The sequence below is a fragment of the Mytilus californianus genome, unplaced genomic scaffold, assembly GCF_021869535.1.
Source record: "Mytilus californianus isolate M0D057914Y unplaced genomic scaffold, xbMytCali1.0.p SCAF_10, whole genome shotgun sequence".
Taxonomy (NCBI): Eukaryota; Metazoa; Mollusca; class Bivalvia; order Mytilida; family Mytilidae; genus Mytilus; species Mytilus californianus.
The window spans coordinates 60,679,487-60,707,311 of record NW_026262582.1 but is presented as its reverse complement, the minus strand read 5'-3'; the positions used below and the strand labels follow the sequence as shown (position 1 = coordinate 60,707,311).

General features: G+C 30.6%; 1 long non-coding RNA gene across 2 annotated transcripts; it reads right to left on the bottom strand.

Annotated features, from left to right (window-relative positions):
- Nucleotides 1–412: 412 nt before the first annotated feature.
- Nucleotides 413–15,618, bottom strand: LOC127718319 (uncharacterized). 2 transcript variants are annotated; one of them, XR_007989732.1, is made up of 7 exons: nucleotides 15,491–15,618; nucleotides 11,980–12,127; nucleotides 11,009–11,183; nucleotides 9,865–10,077; nucleotides 7,197–7,309; nucleotides 3,687–6,475; nucleotides 413–1,729 (listed from the first exon to the last, which is right to left on the bottom strand). It is a non-coding gene; the product is annotated as an uncharacterized LOC127718319 (long non-coding RNA). The 2 variants fall into 2 exon arrangements; XR_007989733.1 differs by having other exon boundaries at nucleotides 7,203–7,309.
- Nucleotides 15,619–27,825: the final 12,207 nt, after the last annotated feature.

Below are 27,825 nucleotides of genomic sequence, written 5' to 3'. Positions count from 1 at the left end.
TTTGCATCTTATTGCTAGAAATATGTAGGCGATATATACTGATTAAAATCATAATGTTTGAACTTTTGTCATCCTGTAATATTATCAATTACAATGTATACACAAATGTAAAACAGAATATGTACTTATCTTTGTAAAGATCATGCCGGGTCCTGTTGATTCATGATTCGTGACCCTTCTTCAAATGTCTTTATATTTTGTGTTTGACATACTATGACATAAAGTTTCTTTTATTTTTTTTTACTTACACTTGTTTCCAGGGAAATCGTCTACACAACATGTTGCCTACATGCGTGCAAAACGAATCATTTAAACATTTAAAAAAGGGAAAGTTAAAATGCAATGGACATAATGTTTAGCAATAAATAAAATATGTTTTACAATGTTGATAGACAAAGCAACAAACTACTCAACAATTAAAAAAATATATTCTAAAGTTTCATTCTATAGTAACAATTTTAAAACACGTTAAACATGTTAAAGTTCCACAATCAGCAAATTAACCATAGTTTATATACATGTATATCTATCACACAAGACCAACACTAAGCCATCATATGACTGAACATTTTTGAAAAACAACATGTTAGATCTGTATATAATGATTAATTACAATATCGTCCATTTTTACAATATAAAAATTGTCACGTATGTGAACAGTCAAAATTTTTGAACTTAAAAAGTCAAAATCTTCCCTGAAATGTACATTTCCAATATAATTTTAGTAATGATAAACGAGAACCTATGATTATTGATGTTATATTGGTTCATGATGAAAACTAGTCGATAATCACCAAGTCTGAATTTACATTAATTAAGCCTATTGTAAATTACCAAAATGAGACTGAATGATAATAAGAACTCGTATTCGAATATCTGATAAAGATATTGGTATATATATGTTCATGAAATAGCAATAATTAACATGATTAATCTCGAATTTTTGTCCATTCTTCAAAAATCGCAATATAATAAATGCAAGGAATAATTTCTGAATTTACATTATAAATCATTCCATAATATATTTTATAATATCACAAAATATAAGTATGACCTGAAAAAAAAATGTAATAACAGAGCTGAACTAAAAAGACGCTTCTGACTATAATCATAATAAAATTAAAAAAAGAATCTTTTTTAATATATCAGAAACATGACTTACAAACAGTAAAACCAATTTCAAGCAGTTGTATAAGTCACAATTACTTACTAATATTTACAATGTTAAGCAAAGACTGATGAATTTTTTTTTTAACATTATCATTAAGTCTTATTTATTGTTCTGATTTATTAAAAAAGTAAAGAACCCATTGCATCATATACATATGCCTCTAGTTTCTGCCATGTCGTTGTCGATCAAAAGTGTAATTGCTAGACTTCATATATGATAAACATTCCTTTTTGTTTATTGTCTATCATAAAGATTAAAATATACATATGTATGTATACATCTTCTGGCAGAAAAATATTGTTATTGTTCAGTTTCTTTTCATCAAAGTTACCAGTATGTCACTGAACAGATCCATTATATTACTAAACAATGATTGTTTATTGTATCTAAGTGCTATTAATATCACAAGAATGATAATGGTCACAATTATCGTTTTGAGCAATGTTAAGAATGTGCACCGAATGTTCAATATTTTGTCTCTGTCAAAAATGCAGCGTTGGTAACTGCATGCATATTTCATCCCATATGTCTGTGTTGGTGATTGCAACTCAGTCATTTCTGTAAAACAAACAAAAAATAAGTTTAAGTTTCTAAGGATTACTTCCATATGATTGATTAAAATTATAGATAGATTTATCATTGCTATTAATCATTTCGAGAGATAGAAACTAATATTCATTTGAATCTCTGGATAGACGAAAAATAGTCGCATACAACACATGCAATATATAAATTAAATAAACTGATGTGGAAATGTATAATTCTATAATATAGATGTCTTGTTCAACGGGAACAAATAGACAACACATGTATCAAAACACGCACACAATATATATGAATGCGCCAGTGAAAAGGAAAAAAAGGGGTCCTTATATGAGGACAATGTCGATTTTAATATGATCGGTTTGACAGGCAAACGGTGTGACATCAAATGCAAATTATCAATGTTATAATAGGAATATTCTCAAATTTGTTAAAAGTATTATGTTTTGTTATAAAAAAAATCTTGTTCTATCCGTTGAAGCATAAGGAATCGCTTTTTTGGAGTTCTTTAGATTCCCTCAGTTTGTGTTTGTTACATTGATTCGTCTCGTTCAAATCAATGAACGAGAAACGTTTTGTTCCAATCAATTTACGAGATTTGTCTCTTCCTGATACATTAACGAGATTTGTTCCTTCCTAACCGATTTGAAAGATTTGGCTCTTTTTGATTAATTAACGGGAGTTTTCTTTTTCTTATCGATTTACTAGATGTGTCTCTTTTTCTAATCGATCGACAAAATTTGTTTCTTTCTAATTCATAAACAAGATATTTCTATTTCTAGTCTATTTTTGACGTTTCTTCCTTCTGTAAGAAAATGCCTGTACTAAGTCAGGAATATGACAGTTGTTATCAATTCGTTTGAAGTGTTTCAGCTTTTGATTTTGCCATTTGATTAGGGACTTTCCGTTTTGAACTTTCCTCGGAGTTCGGTATTTTTGTTATTTTACTTCTTATTAGATTTACGAGATTTGTATATTTAAACCAATTTGCAAGACGTGTATCTTTAAAATGAAAAAAAAAAAAGATTTACAAGAATGACGTGTTTTCTCTTAAACGATTAACAAGATTTCTCTTCATAATCGATTACGAGTTGTGTATCTTCCGGATCGATTAACGGGATTTTTCTCTTCTTTAAATTTTTAGAATTGTATTTTCCCTATCCCCTATCAATTTTGACATTTATCTCTTCCTATTCGAGTAACAAGTCTAGTTTTGTTTTCATCGATTGACGAGATATGTTTCTTCCTGATGAATCAACGAGATTTGAACATTGATAAACTACCGTTGCCTTCATTTTAAAAGTTTGAACTTATTTCATAATGTTTTTAAGATTCACATTCCTGTATTTGTTTCAAAATACCTAACGTGTTATATCTATCATTGGCATTAAGATACAAATATAAAACTCTTTATGTTCAACATTGCAACGAAAATACTTAATTAGTGTATAGTTTTATTGGTGGCAACATTTAGATGAGATCAAGTATAATGTTGAATATTGCACCACCACAATAATCATGATAATATAAACTCTACATCTTAGTATAAGAAACAGAACGTCTTATCTTTATATTATCACTGTTATTACTACTTTTAAACAAATAACAATTCTACTGTCAGCCTTACTATCTTTTTTTTATACTGTAATCGGATATTCGTATCCGTAAAATTAGCACAGTTTAGTGAGGCACGAATGCAAAATTAATTTTAAAAAGCAAAACCAAAATCATGTTTCCTTTATGTTTAAAGTTCCACTTTATTGACTTTTAATTCCAGAAGGAAAAACGTATTCGAGAACGAAGCGAACACGTTTTTCGTGAACACCACTATTTACATATTTAATATAATTGTCATCAACTACGAGAAAGTTTTAAAACAGATATAGATAATCCGCTGTTTTTTTTTTTTGTATTATTCCTGAGACTTTAAGTTATAAAAAATCTGAGCAATATCTCTTTTTAAAATACTTACAATGTATTATAATAAAAAGCTTGATTTATCATTACTTTAACAACTGGGAATGTAAGTCAGGTATGTTCGTGGTAATCCCAATCTGAAACATACGTGGTCATAATTAATAGAATTGTTAAAAGATAGTTAATTACTATTTTGAATATACAAATAGTTTTAGTATGAACATACACATTTACTCTATCGATCAAAAACCTTTATATAATCCACTGTCCCCTTAATTGTTCAATTTCCAGATAACAAATATTATAACTTAAATATCTCGAATCTTCACCATTAAGCGATCCCGATGAAGGTTAACCCATGAAAGCGCTTAGACGTGTTACAGTGTTGTTTTCGTTTTAGTTCAGCACTTGGTCGATACGGTTTGTAGTGGATTATTAATTCTTGAAGTTATCATCAACGTATGAATTAAAACAAACCTTTGTAAAGTTTCCGTTCACGAACGGTTAAAATTGGCCGTCAGATTTGGATGTATTTTTTAATCAGGCCATAATACTACAATTTTTTCATAGAAATAGTTATGATATTACAATTAATACAACACAACTTAATTTTGGCACATCATATTAAAAATGACAAAGTATTGGCTCTTATTTGAGTTGTAACGTCATTTGAGGTAAAATTTTCAATAATTCTTGACAGTTTTTACCATAATTTACTTTGGCCGCCACCCAGTATCTAGAAGGTTTTTCTGTCTAGGGATTCAATATCATCATTGGCAATTCTTGTTTACAAAACATTTTGGATCCTAGGTTGCGGCCAAGGGTTTCCACAAGCTTTTAGGTCGGAAAAAGCACAAATCATTGAATTTCGAGAACATATTTAAAATGTGCTGATTTTGAAGTGTTTTTAATAAATGAATACTTAAAAGATAATTACTCACATTTGGATGCCCGTGAAGTCCAAGATAGCTAAAGGTTTTCAAACATATCTAATATGCAATTGAACATTTTTTCAAAGCAAAAAAAAAAAAAAAATAACAATGCGTTTTCAAGTTTGAAACAATTTTACTTAGATTAACTAAAACATTGATAGAAAGATGCATGTAACATGACAATATAAAATAGTTCTTTTCCTTTCTCTAAAGTTCGTTAGATTATAGAACTGCTTTTATGATTAAGTGAACCAGAATACAAATAACAGGAAAATTATGGATTATCGTTCTATTAATAATGCTAGAGCAGACAATTAAAAAGGTTAGTAAAGCTTACAATTATATGTAGTAACATCTCGTTAAATATAAAACTAATAATGATACCGATTTGTATGTGCAAGCACGTTTCTGTAGAGTAATTTTAGACAGCGGAACTTAAGTTACTGATCCTCGTTTAAGAGAATACAGAGAACTTGAGCGCTTTCTTTTTGTATATCAATAGGTTTGTAAAGGCAAGTTAATTGTAGCTATTGCGATACCTCACGATGTAATTTTTCGAGGTCGTACGTGGTTAGAGTCAAGTGAGCTGTACTTTATATGATTGCGTAGTAATTCCCCTTTTGTGACATTTTTGATCAAATTACCATTGCTGATCTACTATTACATACATTGGAAACAATTTCTTTCTTGGTGCACCCGGTCCTATTACATTTAACATCTTTCGCCCCTCTTTTAAAGTTCATATGGTTTCTTCATGTTTTATTGGTTTGTATATACAAAGATTGTTTACATCAATAAACTACTGTTCATCTTTTTCATGGTAATGAACTATAGCATTCAACGTACTTGATACATTTTGCGGTTTACCAATACGTTTCTCTTTGTTAAATCATGTAAGTAAACAGAAAAAAAAGCAAAATAACTTAATATATCAATTAGAACATACATAAAAACGCAAGCAGCACCCAACTATTGCACACAATTCAGACAAACATTTGTTTAACAATTCAATATAACAATCGTAATATCTTCGCAATGTCATATTAATGCAAATCAACAACAACACCATTTCTAGTGTTTGTTCATCTGTAACACATAATAATGAAATTGAAGAACAAATACAGAATTTAAAAAAAATGTCATCATTCGTTTTACCAGCTTGTATCGCGTCGTGCATTTGATAATCTATTCTAATTAAGTTTAAAATCCAATTTATCTAAATATTTTAACAGTTTTTATGGATATTTAATCATTAACATATGTCCTAATTGTTCCTATCATTGTCACCACAATCCCGTACCCGTTTCCTCGAATGTGCCTACCAAATTAGACTTATCACCAGATCTTTTCTTAGATTTGGAGAAGGATCTTCTTACCCGTTCGGAGCACCTGAGATCACTCCCGATTTTTGGTGGGGTTCGTGTTGCTCAGTCGTTAGTTTTTACTATGATGTATTTTGTATACTGCTGTTTGTCTTTTGGTCCATTTCTGTTGTTTTTTCTTTCTTTTTTGCCATGGCGTTTTCAGTTTATTTTCGTCTTGAGATTGAATGGCCCTTTGATATGTGTCGCCTCTCTTTCAAAAACAATTATAAAACAAAACGAGGAGATATGTTAGGTAATATCAATGTTTCCTTCATAATATTTAAATATATACCCACCATCATACAAAAGGACACCATGAGTTGTTGCTGTATCTGTGTGTAAAACATACGCCGTTTTTGCTGGCAATGTTGTGACCTTAAGTAGTTGGAGGCCATTTGTACAGTAGATATTGCTATCATGTACATAGATACCTATGCTTGTTGAGTTTTTCGTATTGAAAACTTTAATGATATTTGTTCCATTCAGAGTTGAGGATCTCAGTTCACCTATGTTATGTACCATCCAGTAAAGTCGCCATCCATTGGTATCTAATATAGAAAAAAATAAAATCACAAAATTACTGAACTCCGAGGAAAATTCAAAAAGAAAAGTCCCCAATCAAATGGCAAAATAAAAAAAAACCAAACACATCAAACGAATAGATAACAACTGTCATATTTATGATTTAAATGATTTATGCACTTTAGATGCATTCACCACAAAACTTTGATGCTAAATTACCTATCAGAAATTGTTTTCACATCTGTAAAAATCACATACCTGTCTTTGGGTCTGATACTTATTTGTATGTAAACGTGTATACAAACATTTCTATAACTATAGATAATACTATACTCTAATTAAAGGAAAGGGGAAATATCAAAGAAAGAACGACATACCAACAAGAACACTCTCTTCAAAACGACATTGAATTACGCTAGAACTTTTCCACGTAGAATAATACATTAAATGAGTTGTGCAACACATTTGATTCTTTGATTTGAACATAATATATGAATGCTTTGTTGAATATCAAAAAATTAAAACTTCTTACACAATTTAAGTTTAAAAGACTTAAAAATATTAAAGTACAATTATAAGTATTCCAAGAAATCACAAACATTGATAGTAAAGAAAATTTCATCTGCTCCCTTACTTCGTGTATTTTTCAATCAATTGCATCAACATTGTTTAGTCATTACTGATATTATATTTATTGCCCTTCATATTCCATATCATGTTCATTTTACAATCATAAAGATAGCATACTTATACCCAAACCAGTTACTTCTACTGAGTCTATAACTGTCCGTATTTCGGTACCATTTAACCTTGCTCGCCTAATTTTTCTTGTCGTTCCAAAGGTACTGTAATACAACCATCTGCAGTTCGAATAAAAAAAGAAAGGCTCAGAATGAGTTATAGTGTCTTGGAAATATATCATCTTAGGAATTTTATCCCGTCAATTGTTCGTTTAAGGCTAAAATTCAACATTGAGTTTAGGGGTCAGAAATTGTTATCATCCAGAAATTTATGTTTCTCAATAAAACATTGTTTAAATTGGTATTAGACGAATAGAAAAATACTTGTAAAGTCACTTTGGCCAAAAAGCCCCTATAAATCCCTAGATATTTATCTGAATACAATCATCTAAATCGATATATTTTGTTTCAATATTAGTGATTTAAGTGAGCTAAGTAAAATAAAACCATCAAGAAAGGTCTCTCACAATGGACATGTATGTGATTGGTCAGTGTTGATCACTTCCATATCTCTCTAAATAAAACTTTAGCGTAGGAATGACAGTAAAATTTACTTTATATAGATATAGGAAGATGTGGTATGAGTGCCAATGAGACAACTCTCCATCCAAGTTACAATTTATAAAAGTAAACCATTATAGGTCAAGGTACGGCCTTCAACACGGAGCATTGGCTCACACCGAACAGCAAGCTATAAAGGGCCCCAAAAAATTACTAGTGTAAAACAATTCAAACAGAAAAACCAACGTTCTAATCTATATAAAAACGAGAAACGAGAAACATGTATGAACTACATAAACAGACGACAACTACTGTAATCAGATTCCTGACTTAAGACAGGTGCAAACATTTGCAGCGGGATTAAATGTTTTAATGGTACCAAACCTTCTCCCTTTTCTGAAACAATAGTATAACATCACAACATAGAAAAACACACTATAAAATATCAATTGGAAGGCTTAACTCAATCAAAAAACGTAAATTAACACACAATGAACGAATAAATTTGACCTGTGACACCTGAATGCAAATACACAGTTAATAAAAAATTACAAGGGATAAATAATTAAAGTCAAAAGTAAATAAACAGGTTTAAACAAAGTTAGAGTATGTTATCACTGTGAAATTTCAAACAATTTATAGAAAATCATCACTTTTGAAGAAACCTGCGTCATTTTATACACAGGTAAATGAAAATAATTTTGTTGTTATGTATACTTCTTCTTCTGTGTGTATACAATCTTCCGTTTAGGAATACCAAGAAATTTCTTTAATATTTAGTTTGTTTTAATTCTGTTTCATGCATTCATTATTTAAGGTCTTGGTAGGCGTTGCTATTGTCATGTGTAGTACGAAATGAAGGAAAAAGTCATTTAACACGCATAATAAACAAAATTGCATTCAATACAATGTAGTTTGGTATTTAATTTGAAATGTAGTTAACTATGTGATTGTCTCCCAAATCAAGAGCCTGTAATTCAGTGGTTGTCGCTGGTTGCTTTTTTGTTTGTTTTTTGTTTTGTTTTACATTTTATTTACAGTATGAGTTTTACGCATTAATGAAGGCCGTACGGGGATCTATAGTTGCTTACATCCATGTCATTTGGTTCAAAGTTGTCTCATTGACAGTTATCATAGTTTTACAATATATCCTTATTTTATACATGTTTGACTTTTATCCGGGTTTTTGTGAACAGTGTTTGTTGAATAATCAGAAGCTGAAATCATTGTTTGTCATGATGTTGTTTTATATTCTCTGGAATGTTTTGTTTTCTTTCCTTTTTTTTTTTTTTTTTTGCTTTCTTATTGTATTAATATACATTAATTTAACAAAGTAAAGAAGGTTATATTAGTTGGGTTTGATGCAAAAAAGGGAAATGCCTAAACTTTTACAAGGAACCTCTAACAGTTGCTGATTTGTTAAATGTCTTTCAGTAAAAAAGAAGCAAAAATGAACAGGAATGCATTTTTAAATATATTTCTGAGAAGATATCAGCATGATCAGGGTCAATGATATTATACAACCTACAACAAAATGGAATGACAAATACCAATAACGAATAACAGTCGAGATAAAAAAAAAACCTTCATGATATTTGGAATATAAGTTAAGAAACATTTTGAGGGCATTGTGTGTGTAATACGCTATTCGTTCCCGGCTGTTACGGTTACATTCAATTTTGATGAGTTAACAACATTATTATCATACAAGCAAGTACTTGATGCTGGTGTTATTATGAATTTCACTCTTATCATTAATCGAATTACAATATTTAGTTAAAGATTCGGACATTTTCTGCAACGAGTAACTGTAAAAATTATCGGAAGAGGCGGTCGGCCTATCGTAGACATCTCGCCATGAAAAGAAAGTTGCATTTATAGCCGTATCTTTTTAATATAAAATATGCATATCACGTGCGTACATTTGTGCATATGTGTGAATGGACCGCATTATATTTTCTTTCGTGTTTAAAGAGGACCCTTTTTATTGTCTTGAGCAAAATTGTTTGATTTTGCATTTCATAATTTATATTTAACAATTCTGATTCCTTTGACATGTTTGGCGTCTAGTTTTATACAAACACGTTTCGGTATTTTATAAACGGTATCTTCAGTGTTTTTTTTTTTTTTTTTCTTCTCATAGTAAGCCCTTACAAAAATACATAGATACAAACCTGTTCCGATAGTCTAGTGTTATAGCATATAGTTTGTCATCTTGAAGTATAAAGGTTTTATTTAGGCCATTTAAATCACATCTATAAATCTTTCCTGTGTATAATTCTGTCCAATATACATTTTCGTCTAATGGATCAATCACTAGTGCTATTGGTTCCGCTGCAGTTATCACATTTTCTACTATGTAAGGTTCATCAGCTGGATAACGAAATCTGTGAGTAATTTTAATAATTTAACATTCTACGAAGTATTGGAAAATGTAAGAAATACTAGATCTAAAGCTTGAATTTGTAGTTATTACTTAGACTAAATGATCACAAAAAAGCCAAGTTATATGAACTCCGATTTTGGTACACCTGGCCCTGACACTATGAATATAAATAAAAGAAGTATTACAAAAATACCGAACTCTAAGGTAAATTCAAAAGGTGAAGTCCATAAAAATGACAAAATTAAACGTGATTAAATAAACAAACTCGATCTCCCTGCCTATAGATCCTATTTTCTATAATTTTCCTCTAAAAAAATAATCTGACACATTTAGTAGGTCTATCTAGATTACTATTGAAAAAAATTCTATGAATAGAAAGAAAAGTCAAATTAAACATTATTTAGAGAAAAAACGTTCAGCATTTAGATTCATTTTTCTGAAGCAGTATACAAACCTAATATGATATGGATCTCATATAGTTAAATACGTTAAATAATATGACCGTATATTTCACTGGTATCTTACCAAATTTAATTTTACCAACAAGAATATGTTTATACTAATTTGTATCGATGTTTTTGAAATTTGAGAACGTTTTATGTCCTATTTCAGCAGATCGCCTCTACTATAAGTTATATGGTTTGCTACGAGGGGGTCAGTTGTGAACTTTATAACAATTTTCTTGCACACGGGATTTTTCCTGCCAAGATTTGTTTAAAAATATGTTCAAATTGTATGCAGTATTTCATATGCATTTAACAGGTAGCAACTATCTGGAAGTATAACATTGTATAATAAGTATGTTTTTATGATAACAAAGTTAAGTACAAAATTCCTCAAGCTAGAATTAAAAGTAAAGAATAAAGCAAACTTGTACAATTTAAAAATATATAACATTTAGTATATACCTACAAAATACTCCTAGTACTTACCTCGATATGACGTTTAAATTATGTCTCGGAAAATAGATATACCCAGTTTTATAATCACAATCCAAAGAATAAATGTTACTCATTAAATTTGACAAGAGAACTGATACGTTCCCGGAGCGCAGGTTGATTTCTTTAATTGCATTTTCAGTCGAATAGATAAGCTTGTTTTGAAGACCTGGAATTTAAAATAAGAAAACATATCAGTTATATCTTTTCTCTTTTTTTATCAGTTATACATATATACATAACAGCATACTACGTAACGTTTTGATTGCATCTAACACATGCATAACGTTATTATTCCCTCTGTCATTACTTATAAATATAAATATAGAGAAACCGCTGATTTCTGGCTTTGTGAACTGTTTGTTTTGAAAAATAATAACGTATTGAAAGTTAATACGTAAAACTATTTGAATAGTCATTTTACGATAGTTTCCCTTGAAATAGTAAAGCGTATCGCCTGTTATGATGAAAGCACCGTATGTGGGTGAATGTGTTATACTACATGATTGTGTCCTGTGATTCTCTGATGGTTTATCTTTTAGCTGTTTATTTGTAATGTACTCTACGGCATCTTCTATTCCTTATAACTATCCTTTAAGAATTTTGGCGGTATATCTCCTGTGCTCTTCATGCTCCGTTTGATTTGGCTACCAAATTTTAAACTACTGCTGTTGGTTGTTTCAATTGAAAAAGGATTTTTGAGTTATTAAGATGAAAATACTGTAATAGACTCTGTACGTTATCCAGTAATCGATGTTTATTGCCACCATTTTATTTTATTTCGTTATGTCTTTTTTAATTAATCGAAAAATTGTTTTCTCTGTTGTTTGGCATTTTGTAATCGAGTATTTTTTCGTCATTTCTCTCTCTGTGGTTGTGTTTGTCAATTTGTTTGTACATCTTGTTTCATGAAAACACATTTAGTAATATTAAAAAATATGTTCGAAATAAGAGGAATTCCTTACCTTGACTAATTAAGCAAACAAATATAACCAATGCAGACAAGACCAAAACATGGGATTTCATGTTGATGTTATATACAGAACATAGACACAAATTAGGCTTCCTAGCAAAAGGTGATCATCTTATACATGTTTAAGGGATTAAATACTTCTGAAACATAAAATGAACATTTGTTAACGGTTTTGACATTCATTAACGTACATGGCTATACTCGACGTTTTAAAGTCTTTTATTTTCTATGTCGTTTAAATTAATTATTCTGTGACACCAATTCTTTGTTGACATGCAATATCATTGCCACGGTGATATTTATAAATTAGCTGTTAACAATACTTTAAATGAATCAAGATACTAAGGATTGTTTAACCTAGGAAAAGTTTACCTTACCTATATTTGCCAACATTTTTGGAAGTTTTGGTCGTTAATGCTCTCTAACATTGTTCTTGACTTTGACCTTTTAACGTTTTTTGATTCAAGCATCACTGTTGGATGTTTTGTAGAAAAAAAAAAACGTGCGTCAGGTGTACAAAATATAAGCCTAATATCTTTCATGAGATGTTTTTTGTTTCTAAGTTTAAGAAATTAATGCTCTTGAAAATAACAGACAAATATATGGTCCGAGTACACAGTTATCGTCCTTTGATTTTCGTTGTCCACGAATAAAGTCCCTAGTGTGGACAGTGTGTTGCTTGCCAATTATTTTATTACCCCTTCCAAATGTATTCCTTCATGTTTTATGCCTCAAATAGCAAGTAGGGGGATGAAATTACACTGTAAACAAATTTGGGTCATGAATTGTAAGGTAAAGTAGTGATTTGGTCCAGCTGAAAAAGGTTAAAAATTAGCACTTCGGAAGCTTTCAAAAGATTTCAAGAACCCCTTAACATAGAATTGTCCATATTTTGAGTTAGAGCCGATGAAGTTTTCTATAATTTTGATATAATTTGTCCCAAAAGTAGTACAACACACTGTAAAAATATTATTGAGAAAGCGCAGGTGGGATTTTTTTTATTTTCATTTATTGTCTAAAAGAAATGCACTACGAAATAACTGTGTACTCGGACCTAAGAGGCGAAATCAGTAAATATAAAATCTGTGCTTTGGCAACTTCCCTGAACGATTTAATGGTGTCAATTTGTCAGATAGCATGAAACTAAAGGATTTAAACTTTTATTTGATAGATATTCTGCAAAAATTACCCATTTTGGCATTATATGGTCAAAATAAGCATTTCAAAGCTTTTTCAATTTTGATGCATAAGTGGCATTCTGACTTTCTATGTGACAGGTTTTCCTGTGTCAATATTTGTGTTTCTATGCTTTAACCCAGTTGTATTACTCATTTGTGAACTCTGAATCTACAGAAAATAAGATTATTTCAGACAATATGTGCAAAATGTGTTGTATAAATGACCCTCGAGTAACGACCTGTTTGGATCAAGTTAAATGTGAGGACCTAGGTACATAAAAGTTGAAGTCAATAATAAAGATTTCACTAAATTTGTATTAAAAGCACTTCACAATGTCTTTTGTACCTGTTTCATTTCACATAGTATCTTTCTTTTCTTATGTTAAATAGCAAGTGGTTCAAATATAAGCCTGCTGAGGCTAAAATTGCATGCAAGTTTTTCACTAAAAAGTGAAAAATCTTTGTATCAGACCATACTGTCTGCAAAAAAAGTTGAATGCAAGAGTCCTTTTATGCTCAGATTTATTGTATCATGTAACCTGAGTATAGAAATTATAAAAAAGACACAAATTTTTATTTCCTATAGCTTCAGTATGCATTGTTAAATGTAAATATGTGCTACGGCCTAAATTGACCCTAAATTATTTTCAGTCTTACTTGGTTTAAGACCCTTTTATACTAATATGGTATGCTATTTGTAATTTTTCTTTCCATTTAAAGTACATTTAATACATATGTAAGGATTATTTATAACCAAAAAACTCCACAAATTTAAAATTGCTGGAAAATAATACATCTTCATGTAAGGCCCCCCTCCATTGGAAAACCTCCATTTTTTGGCACAGGCTCATATAAATTTGACTTTTAAATAATTGTGATAAGTCTGATAAATCAAATGAGTATTCTATTGCTTTGAATACATAATATGTCATATATTAAGGCCTTTAAAATGTATTTTTTTGCAATATTTTAATTTTTAAAGCCCCAAATGTTGATAGTTGAAATTTTTCAATTTAAACGTCAAAATTTAACACGCGAAGTTGAATATAGAATTTATCATATTGTCTATAATATATATCCTATTGCCATTAAACTTTGTCAGCAGTCTCATAATTTATTAACCTTTAGTCATACCAAGTTTTATTAAGATTGGTCAAATTTTTCTATCCTATTAGGTCCGAGTACACAGTTATCGTCCTTTGATTTTCGTTGTCCACGAATAAAGTCCCTAGTGTGGACAGTGTGTTGCTTGCCAATTTTTTTAGTACCCCTTCCAAATTTATTCCTTCATGTTTTATGCCTCAAATAGCAAGTAGGGGGATGAAATTACACTGTAAAAAAATTTGGGTCATGAATTGTAAAGTAAAGTAGTGATTTGGTCCAGCTGAAAAAGGTTAAAAATTAGCACTTCGGAAGCTGTCAAAAGATTTCAAGACCCACTTAACATAGAATTGTCCATATTTTGAGTTAGAGCCGATGAAGTTTTCTATAATTTTGATATAATTTGTCCCAAAAGTAGTACAACACACTGTAAAAATATTATTGAGAAAGCGCAGGTGGGATTTTTTTTATTTTCATTTATTCTCTAAAAGAAATGCACTACGAAATAACTGTGTACTCGGACCATATTATCTAAGATACAACTGCTAATTGTGACAGTGTAACGGTCAGATCATTCTAGCTTAGAATATTTAATTGCAAAAATAACATCCGCAAATACTATGGTTTGTGATTATACTTAAATTGTATAATAGTAAACATGTGTGAATATTTAACATCAATACAACTTGTGTTGTAAACTATATTTTTCCGTGTCAAGGTACACTCAGATCAAAGATTGACCTCATTTCTTTCATGGGGTTCTTTTGTATAAAATATGTTTGATATTCTACATCCTTTGTCGTATGAAAAGGTTTAAATTCATTGACTGACATGGAAACTTTTCTGTCCGTATTTTAATGTTATCGTACACTGTATACATACATGAATAAATAAATGATATGAAGATCACGATTACAATGAGGTGTTAAGGTTGTAAAAAAAGCCTCAAAGTCTACATCAACATGATCATGATCAAGCGAAAACATTTTTTTAATAATATAATATATATAGTAGCCTTATTTATTTAAATATAGTAACATACTATTTGAATATGAGTTATACTATTAAATATTAATCATGCAACAAAAAAAGACTAGGGACTAGCAATGTTACATTGTAACATCTATTACAAATTTACTTTTAGATTTAGTTTGTATTGTGTATAATGAACACAATTAAGTTAAACAAAGTAGAATACGACAGCTATTAGTATTAACAACTTACCAAGTTTCACGGCAAAGAAGTAAATAGTTTATTACTAATGCGTTCACAGCAGGTACACATAATTATTTCCCTAACGACAATTTCCGAAATATCGGATGACAACTTCGATGCGATTCAGAGAACTCCATTGTTTGTCAATACGTATGTTATAGATAAAAGATAGGAATATGTGCATTCATTTGATACTACACGTATTTTTTTTTATCCTTTTGTCGATTATTCACCAATACAGAAAACATATATAAAATTGAATACTGACAATTTTGATACATCTACTTGTAAAATACTACTTATGACAAGTTATTATGAGGGAAATGCATTGAAAGAGGTCGAAAATAAACTCATCATAGATACCAGGATTAAATTTTGTACTTACACCAGACGCGCGTTTCGTCTACAAAAGACGTCATCATTTCGAGATTGTTTTATTATAGATTAGGCGTTAGTTTTTTCAATTGATTTTTCATATTTTTTATGTAGGGCCTTTTATAGTCAACTATACGGTGTGTGTTTTTCTCACTGTTGAAGGCCGTACTGTTGCCTTTATTACTTACATCGATGTCATTTGAACTCTGATGGATATTTGTTTCATTTGCAATTGTACCACAACTCCTTATTTTTATATTTAACGTAAAAGACAGAAACAATCATTTCCTCCGTTTATTTGACTGAAATATCAGAAAATGCGTTACCGCACAGTTTAACTTTCGGAGCAAATAATGCTAGTTTTGAAACTAATTTAAACATATCGCTACAATATAGGGAGATACATTTAATAATGGAAAACATTTCATATAACGTTTTAAACAAACCAAATTTAATCACATTCGCGTGTAGGATTGTAAAATAATAAATGTTATCAATTGTGTTGCTTCACACTGTAATAGATATCGTATTAATTATATGTGCACGTTTTTCGTGTTACCATGTAAATTACGATGCTGGGCCCTCTTCCTGCTCTCCTTTTTTATGTTTATGTGTCATTGGCACTATCAAATTGACAAATATTCCTCTTGTCCCTCTTGTTCGAAAACAGCCATGTTATCCAAAAAAAGTGGGGTGTTTTAATATAGTATCCTTATTCTCAGTTTTGAAGAAAAAAATGCATTTCCAGACAAATAAGGGAAAAGAAATGTGCCAAATACTTAGTTTTTACCTGTTGAAAACATTATCTGCTTTTCCCTGTTAAAAATGTCTAAAACAAGATTAAAACAAATACCCTCCTTTGTTTAAGCTAAGAAAGTAAATGACTTACCAAGTGACTTGTAAATGTTTTTGTCATACACCGATATATTTAATTTGTTACTTGATTCAGACAGTTACAGAAACATGTGTTTTGTAACTACATAGTAATTTCTAACGTTTATATCTATAATAATGAATGAGTTTTAATTCACATTACAAATGAGCCATTGCGCGTGGTTATACTTAAACCCATGAAACAAGAATATCTAACATTAATGTGATCGGTAAAATGGGATACAAATTTCTGCAACTATTTGATGAAAAATAATGTTTGTGGACGGTATATAAGTCAGATAATGAATATTTAAAAGCTTTTTTCTTGTCGTATAACACACATAAAAGTGTCGGGATTTCCTAAAGAAAAACTTCCCTACGATTGGTCTATCATTTGATCAATCTTTACACCCCAGGTGTGTTATACGATGAGAAAAACAGGAAATATGCATTAATCCATATGTTTCTTAACGTCATACTACCAGCTATTAATGGCTCTTCCACAATAGCAGGTTTAAAAGACAATATATCTTAAATCGAAACAATTATATTTAATTGACAAAGAGTATAACTAAGAGTCAACAATATTTCACGCTACTTTGGGTTTTCATGTTCAGTTTTCCTTGTATTGAAATACTAGGGAAGTTTGTTTATACATGAGATGTTCACTATGTAATAATATTGATTAAATATTGAGACTAAATCATTTTCTCGTATAAGACGAGGACTTAATTTTGGTTGTTAACTCTATGTTTGTCGTTGTTGTTGTAGTTAAATTATAAAACTAAGGTTAGAAATATATGTGTTTCAACAATTGTTCGTGAATCGATAAGACTGATGTCGAAATGTTCATTTTTTTAAAAAAACCAATCAATTATGAATCCCATACAAGCAACACGATTAACAGAATAATAGCACAACTGTTGTTGTTAATCACCGAAACTGGGCATCAAAATAGGACTCATTCTTCGTGTATTAAGCAAACACATTTGTTTGAAGTTGAACTGATGAATTAATTTGCACAGGTGTAAAAGGAGTTTTATTTTTAGTAAACGTATTTAGTTTGCAATATGTTCTGTGATTGGGCATTTCCTTTTTTATACAGGGGATTTCTTATTAAAACAGATAATACTTCGATTGTCGATTTGAACAAAATTTAAAAGATGTGTTTAATACTTTGAAATATATAAATGGCTCCAAGTGACTTATATGTAAGGTTTTAATGTACTTTTTCTTTGTTATGTACTGTGTGCAATATTCACCCATTTGCTCAATACTGTTAGCCCTTTAAATTACATATACATTTAGCTTATACGACAGTTTCTAACAGATACTTCCTAAATTTCAATGTAACCGAATCCTACAAAATGTACAATTGAAAGAAGACATATTTTTATACAAATGACCATTACGAATAAGGCTGTTGTCGTCATCATGTACATTTTATATTGTTCCAGAAAACAATTTAAAAGTCATAATCATAGTGAAGCCTTTAAATTGAATTAAGTACCACACTAAAGTACAAGTTCAAGACGTCCTCGTGCACTAGTTCAGTTAAGGTTTGTGCTGGATGTCGATCCTACTTCAAGTATGCAGAACAAAGCTGCATGATAATATTAACAAATGTAAATGATATCTTCCAACACAATATAGTATTGTCATACATTGACGTCAACTCTGACTATTAAAACAAACATTGCAACACAATTATAACACACGAAACAGAAGAAATTACAATATCAGAATCTGGTACTTAAATGAAACACACACAAAATTAATTACTGTTATATCAGGAATATGCTATCTTAAACTATAAAACATAATAATATACGTGTTAAGCACGGCAGAATGTTTCATTTTTACATTTTAATGTTGTGTTTCTGTTGTGTCGTAGTTCTCCTCTTATATTTGATGTGTTTCCCTCAGTTTTAGTTTGTAACCCGGATTTGTTTTTTTCTCAATCGATTTATGAATTTCGAACAGCGGTATACTACTGTTGCCTTTATTCATGGCATCCACACAGTACAAGACAAAACACTGTGCATATAGTAGACTGGTTTTACTATAAAGCCCTTTACGTGCTGATGCTAGTTAAAAGTGTTAAAGCAGTTTTTTTTAACTAAGAGTCCACGGTAGCCTACAATTTTATTTTTAAGAAATCGCGTCGCGTATATGCAAATTGTTTGCATACGTTTGTCTCGGACACCTGTTTAATTTTCACACTTGTTCGTGTCTTATTAGCCTTATTCACGACAGAATTCATGTCATAAGCATGAAAATATGTTATGTAATTGTATTCGACGTAGGTCTTTACACATGCAGTTGAAAGAAAATCATTCGGCATGACTCTTGCTCATGTTAAATATTGAACATTTTTATTGTTTTGTCTCAAGATTTAATTTTATGAATACTTATAACAAAAGTTGTTACTTCAGTTGATAATCTTCCCGACATCAACCTCAAACTGACCTTATATTGATTCTGAAATTATTGTTATGTTTACTTTGCTAATAATACGAATGTGCACCCGGCTTACACACTGGCACCTTAATTATAAAAAGATACCGTTGATAATAATTGAGTCCAAAATAATGTGATTTTATGTTTATAATTAAAGGAGTGCAAACTTAAAAACTGGTTTCATTTTTTAAGGTTGTTTCGGATTAATTCTTGTTCAACGAAACACGTCTTCAATTGTAATTAAACAGATTAATTTGAAGTAACTTCAATAAGTTTTTGGGACGAAATTTTATTAAGGTGATTATATAAGCGTTTAAACAAAACCAAATCAATGTCTCCGTGATATACGTTGATGTTTTACCAGTTATTTTAATTATCATAATGCCTACGATTAGAAAAAAAAACCGAGTTCTTCTGCTTTATAGTCATTGCTCAACTTCTTAATTTTGACCGTCTTTAACCAAGGTTCTATACTCATTGCTGTAATTAACTTTTGGACATCCAAACTTTTGATCACAGGCGTATCTGGTGTAAAACAATGTTATATCCATAGAAATCGATTCCATACGTTTCTATACAAAATCAGATGATAAAGCTGTTTTATAGATTTAAACCGTGATGATGCAATCCGCTAATTTCCAGTTGCTGTGTTTTATTGCTGAAATAAATGTTTCATGTGTCAATATACAACTCAATTACTATTATTTACTTAAGCTGAGGAAGCAACACCACAAACTGATAGTTATGTCAATTAATAAGTATTTTTTTTATTTGTAAGTGTTTACATCTCATTTCACAGAGAACTTGAGTTTAAGATACATCAAACAATAGACGATTTACTTCATGTCTCGATATTAGCCTCGATATTGTCCCTGAAACTAGAATATATGATAAACGTGGTGGTTTCAAAAGACATGCGAAAGATACCAAAGGGATAGTCTAATTTATAAGTCGAAAACAAACTGACAATTCCATGGCAAAACAGAAAACACAACCAAAGACAATGAACAGTCTACAAAACACAATATAGAAAATTTAGGACTAAGCAACACACCACAAAAAAACGCGGGTAATTAGTTTTTCAAAAATTCACAAATTCCTTTTTTTCACCAATAAATATGCTCAGATCAATTGTTTAGCGTTTTTCTCAATTAAAACAAAGTTGTGCATTTTACTCAAAAAAAGGCTCAAACATAGTTGTATTGAACAAACGAAATTAGATACCAGTATATTCATCTGCTCTCCAATTTTACCGATTGTGTATATATATACCTGATATTGACATATTGACCGTATTGGGAATCACATGGCGGGCTTAACACACATAGCAGAAGACGCTTTGGCTGTCATCGCACTTGGTTTTGTTTCTGTTGGAGCACATGTTATTCTCTCAACAGTTATTCTGTTTGTCACCTTGTTTCGTCTCTTCTGAATTGATTTACGAGATTTAAATATCAATAAACACCAGTCCTCTAAAATGACTAATTTTTATTCAGTTTTAATGTTCATATGTTCCCATTATTCCTAATTTTTTCATACTTTCCATTTACACTAGAATATCATAACATGAAATCAGAATAGTATTGAAAAAAGACTGTTCGATAGCTGATGTTGACATTGAATGTTTCTCTGAGAGGAAATATCCTTAAAATGCCATCTAACTGTCACCTTTGAAAATGATTGTACATACCATTTGAGATTTGAAAACTATTTATAATAGTTTTTGTTCTAATTGTATGATCATGATGATAGTTTGTCTTCTCTACGGACAACTTGATGGACGTCAACACATTTTACTCGACATCAATGTTCCTTAATGGTGTAAGATATTACATTTCATCGATGAACTGTGAAATCAACACAGTTTGCTGCGACAATTTGTTAACCATGTATCAAAATTGTTTCATAACTTGTGTATAATGAGGTAGTCATCTCTATTTGTGTGGACATTTGTCTTTAATAAATAAGAGATTGAAATGTTGGCTGCATTGTACTAACAAATCAGAATAATTATACTTATATAACAGGGGAGATATCAAATTCAATTTTATCTTCCAAAAAATACCACTATTTCTATAATACAAAAAACAAAGTTGGACGAAATAATAAACACAACTTTTGTATAAATTGTGGCTACATTGTGATGACGACTAGCTACATGTTGGTACGTTTTAATGTGACAATAATCAATGATGTTCTAAGCATTATGATGCTATAACATTTCCTCAGTAGCTAATATGTACCAATTACTAGGGTACACCATACACCTCGTTTCTGACAGGTTATCTACCAGATATGAATAAACAACGTCTATCATTTGTTTTAAACAATTAAAAATTGTACAAATGTATTAAACTCTTTAAAGAGGTCTGTACAAATGTTTATTTTGAAAGTATATGTTCTGTATCTTTAATGTACCTAAAAGAAGTTTCATCATCGCTGGTAGCCTGACCAATTGTTTGCATTAATTAAAAAAAAAAATGTAAGATATATCGAAATAATGGGACATTAGAATCTACATAAATAAGTACATTGAGATGTTGTAGTTTTCTGATTAATGTCTAAAAACCACTGAAATCAAAGTTTCCGAACTCTATTACTTGACGCGTTTGTAATACTTTTCACAGAACATTTGCAATTTACGCAGTTTTTACTTCTATAAATTATTTGAAAATAACAAAAAAAATATCAATCACTTGAATGTGTGTTTTTATGAGAAAATAAAATGAACTTATTTTAATTATGTAGCTACAATGCATCATAACTCTACTTGCACTATAGTTTTATTAAGGGCACTTCAGGGCACTACAGAAAAAAAACTCCATAAACAGTTTGATACAGATAAAATATCATCGCCTAATCAAAATTTGAGAAGAAATTACAACAGGCTTAACATGATTTCATAATGATATAATTATTTCGATCTACTGGTCATTTGTGTGTTTTCATGATTAAGGAAAGCGTATCTTTAACAAAAACCCCTGTATCCTTGACATAAAGCGACATCGATGACCGAATGGACATACACTTAATAGCACATATACCGTTAACATTTGTCAATCCTGAAGTAAGATGAAAACAAAAGATATGCTCGACTACGATGTCAATCTACAAGAAAAACTAGTTTTGTTGAGAAAGGCAATATTTCTCTTCGATACTCTGGCTTCCACGGCTTTCGCACTTTTTTGTATAAAGAATACCATTCATGGTACTTTTTGTATATTCTTTACACTTTAAATCATAGTGAAAGGGTCAATTTTTTTAAAAACAAATATACTGATGTGATCTCATTGACAGAGGAGAATAGGAAAAATGCAAATAAGTTAGTAGCGTTGCTTATGTTTGATATATATGCTACTATATTTCATTAATAAGTCGATTCTTGGATGCCACTATTGGTTACATTAATCTATTAATGCTTACATATCAAAATGATTTGGTTAGTTTTTAAACGTTTTCTCTAATGAAATAAATGTGTCTAGCATCTAAATGAATATCAGCAGAGTCTAAGAAGCCGGAGCGTCATTTTATTCTTTAATGTTATAAGCATATCTCTTATTTAAAAGAAATGACATTACAATGAACTTGTCAAACAAAACAAAATCACGAAAACAAAATTGAACTCTTATATATGTTTATACTTATATGTATTCATATATAAGTTAAAATCTGAAAAAAGCAGCCGTCGTTCAAATTAAAGATAACGGTTTTGTGTATATTAGCATATTTTTGCAACTGTTACAAACACTTGTCCTACCTCCATGACAAATATGTTATTGTCCCCGCAGATAAAGCCCCAAACAACATCGTTTTTGTGTGTAAAAATCATTACATAAACTGCTTGATAAATGAATTAGGTATTGACAATTCATTTGGAAACTCAACATATACCCTCACGACACTTACCAAAGAGGAAATCCTGGATAATCATAGGTCTGTTCTATGTTTCTTTGGAATTTCAATCAAAGATGAAGAACTGGATCTTCCATCACTGTATTGGATACCTAAACTACATAAGTGTCCTTACAAACAACGGTATATTGTTGGGTCTTCCACGAAACCTCTTTCTAAATTATATACATCTATTTTATCAGCAATCAAAGCCGGGCTCCAAAGTTATTGTAAAACTGCCTATTCTAAAGGTGGTGTGAATCAGATGTGGATACTAAAAAATCGTTTAGAGTACATACAATCTAAGACTCTCTCATCTTGCAATAGTATTAAAACATTTGACTTTTCTACACTCTACACAAGTATTCCTAATTTCAAACTAAAAGACAAATTGAAAGAGTTGGTATTACTTTGTTTCATTAAAAAGAATGGCGGACGTAGATACAAGTATCTTGTCTTGGGGAGGGAAAAATCCTACTTTGTAAAGAATCACTCTGATTTAAACAAAAAATTCTCTGAAACTGACATTATCAAGATGCTTGATTTCTTGATTGACAACATATTTTTTACGTTTGGAGGACGTGTTTTTCAACAGACTGTCGGAATTCTAATGGGATCCAATTGTGCCCTCTTCTAGCCGACTTGTTTCTTTATTATTATGAGGCTGACTTCAGACAGGAACTTCTTAGGAAGAAAGATAAGAAGTTAGCAATATCCGTTAACTTTACGTTCCGCTATATAGATGATGTTCTCTCACTAAATAATACAAAATTTGGTGACTATGTTGAACGAAACTATCCCATCGAACTAGACATAAAGGATACTGCAGATACAGTTAAGTCTGCCTCATATCTTGACTTACATCTAGAAATTGACAATGAGGGTCGGTTGAAAACAAAATTTTACGACAAAAGAGATGATTTCAGCTTCCTAATTGTGAACTTGAAAAGTTGAAATCATCCCTTCGTAAATTTTACGGACGCCATCACGAGTTGGTTGACCGTTATGGAATAACCGTTTCGCAGATGATATCGGATATGTTCCTTATGTCGTAACTACAACACCCTTCCCTTTTCACGAATGTGAATAACCGAATTCGACTATTTACCGGATTTGTAATAACATAAGCAACACGACGGGTGCCACATGTGGAGCAGGATCTGCTTACCCTTCCAGAGCACCTGAGATCACCCCCCCCCCCCAGTGTTTGGTGGGGTTCGTGTTGCTTAGTCTTTAGTTTTCTATGTTGTGTCATCTGTACTATTATGTGTCTGTTTGTCTTTCTATTTTTGGCCATGGCGTTGTCAGTTTGTTTTCGATCTATGAGTTTGACTGTCCCTCTGGTATCTTTCGTCCCTCTTCTATAGTTATTTTAAACTTAAATTTCTTCCCTTTTATGTCAATAACATAAACGGTATTAATTTTTCTGCTTCAGATGCGCATTTCGACAATCAATGTCTCTTCAGTGATGCTTGAGGCCAAAATATTTGAAAATCCAAAGCTTATTAAAAAGATGAAGAGCTATAAACCAAAAAGTCCAAAAAAGTATAGCCAAAGCAAACAATCCATCTTGAGGCAATACAAAAAAAAAGTATTGGCTCTTTTTATTATTGTCGATATAAGTATTAGTAACTATTGACTTAATGAGCTCTCAGTTTGTGTAAAACTATACATACTGAGGTACAATAAAGCCAAACTTTGAATACTGTTACATAATATTCTAGAAAAAGGGAAAAATATTGGCACCTTGTATTGATGCCGAACACACATTTTGCAATTGAAACTTACATTCCTTCCCTTTTATGACAAACAATCCATCTTTATCTATAAAAAGGGCTCAATTATCGAACCAGTGCAGGACTATTATAAGAAAAATCTATCTTCAATTGCAAATAGGATATAAATGAGAATCGCTTCACAAAAAATATACCTGTACTTCCGAACCGTATGTAAATTCAAAATGACATTTTTATACAGCATCTATACATGAAACATTGCAGGATATTGTTAGAAAGCGTCCTGAAATACTTTATCAATACTTCATAGTAATTTGTTTATATCAAAATATCTGTAAACAAAACATTTCCAAAATACCTCTGCATATTGTAGTTGAATAATTAATGTTTCTCCAAAATACATATTCCAGGTGTATTCATAGGATGTATGTTTAAAAAGTGTTAGGCTAACGCTCAGGATAAAACTCGAATTTCACCGCCCAGGCCATGTGTAAATTTCCAACAAATCTATGGCTTCCATGCATTGTTTCTTAAACAAATGATGTGGGTTTATTCTATAAGTTCAAGGGATAAAAATTTTTTTTTTTAAATTTTGCAATTAGATAGTTAACACCCTATACTGGTCTTTTGCCCTTTGACCTATGAATGTTTGCGCTAGAATTTTTTATCAAGTAAATTGTGGGTTTAGTCTGTGTAATTATGTCATAAGATCTTAAAAGCGGGATTACAGATAAATTAATGATTGCATGACTGTAAGTAAACATTAATAATATAACCATTAAGTAACATGTTTATCAAATTTCAGTCATAAACTTTGTGATTTCCAAATATTTATATGTCTTTTTTTTATTTTGTATTTCAAAATAAATACGGCTAAAATTTTTGGATTACAATTATACAAAAAAAACCGGCCCAAATGTAACCTTTTCAAATTATTTGCATGTAAGTGACTTGCTCTAAACGTGAGTATATGAGATATTAGGACAAGACAGGTCAAATCAACGTACAAATTATTAGCATGTATACACATGTAGCATCCTTCTTTACGGTCACCTCACTGGTTAACATTTTTCACATATTCCTCTATGTAACATTTTGTAAAGTTATAACTAAAATGAACAAAATCATTATACATTTCATAATTGTTGTGCTATACAAATGGAAATATGACATGTATTTTTATAATTTAATGCATTGAACGTTGTAAAGAGCATGATATCCCCTATAGCCATCTGTCTATTGCTCAGTACTATATATTGACATTAATATTTGTTGTTTTTTTGTGTCTGTGGCTCACATCCGGTAGAAATGAAGACGTTAAATGTGATGCATTGTGTAAGGGATGCATCAGGCGTTCAACACGTAAAAAGACTCTTGCAACAACTCTTCGGGGGTTCTGTTTTTGGCGTGTTGTAAGATCAGATGTCAGTGGCTCTTAAGATTTTGTTATCATGATCCCGTTCGAGCTGCCGTAATGTTTGCCCCAGTACGTTAAGTAATGAATCATTTTTTATTCATATTTCAGGCTAGGGTAAACACACACAAATTTGCATCGTAAACATTGTAAATGTAATTTCTAACTCGTCTGTATAAGAGATAAGAGAGTGAATCGTTCAGGTGGTCTTTCATTAATGTACCTTCATTTTGACAGCACCTCGCTGCCATTAATATTTAAACTTCATCAAACGAAACCGTTAAGAGGCTAATTGATATACAAACAATGCAAATGACCAAATTCAGCAGTGGACTCCTAAGTGAAGTTTTTTGTTTGCTTTCAATGACAATTTTCTTTTATGTTTTGTTATTTTTGACGAAACCGATATAAGTAGATAGAGCATAATTATAAACAGCAGAGATGACCCACACGACTAAACTTGCAATATAACTTAAAATGACTGACAACGTCAGTCTGCAACTTATAGGGGAATATTATGCTTCAATAACGGCGAATTATTTTTTTGCGCTTTTTACTATTTTAAAACATGAAAACTATAATATTAAGAGAGGCTTTTAATGCAAAACTTTTTCCCCCCTGAATTTCTTCTTGAACACACTCATCATAGACAAGATAGATAACAGGCTTAATACAATCATCGCTCGAATCAAACTGTCAATGCTTTCCTCTAGAATATAAATTCAGGGACTGACAACATTCATGAAATATTCAACATTGAACTGACATTTTCAAACAGTTATTCTCTTCAAATCTAATATAATTTAGAAGATATACCAAACATGCTAAAGGTTGTTATATATTTTTGTTATTTTTTTTACCACAATATTTTGTAGTGTCATCTTTTTTTCACGTTAAATTTATCATTGAAATTATACTTTACTGAAATTAAAGCAACTTATACGATGTAAATTGTATATGTTAAAGGTGGATAAGTTCAGTTTTTAATAACTCTTATTTTTCTCATATCAACACTAAAAATAGCAAATTCAGCGGGGATTTTCATTTATTCATAATCATCAGTGCATGATACATATTATACTTTTAATTGTTCGCTGACTGTACACATAACCCATCTACGTGGCGGATATAGTTTGTCATTATTCCTGACCTGATCAATTGGTAGATCGAAAAGGTAGGTACACAACCACTTTTAAAACTAAAAAACTTTTGTGATAGTTCATAGTAGTTAAAAATAACGTGCTATAGACTGAAACATCTCAAATTTCCAGGTACAAATACAGGGTTAATAATTTTATTATCACAATGAGAAAGGTAAAAACATCTGGGTACATTATTCAGAGAGCAATAAGATGTGTTTTTTAACTATCAAATAGTAACATGCGCAATTCAGGAATAAACATGTATACTTTATACTTATGTTTAAAATTGCTATACGAAAATAATCGTATATCCTAAATCAAAAGGTGTCCTTATTCAAACGCAATAAAATGCCGTATTTCAATTGTTAAAAAAACGATCCAATTTAATATCACTTGCAAATCCTAAGCCTATATCATTTGAACTTAAGGTGAATTGATTGGTTGATCGATGAT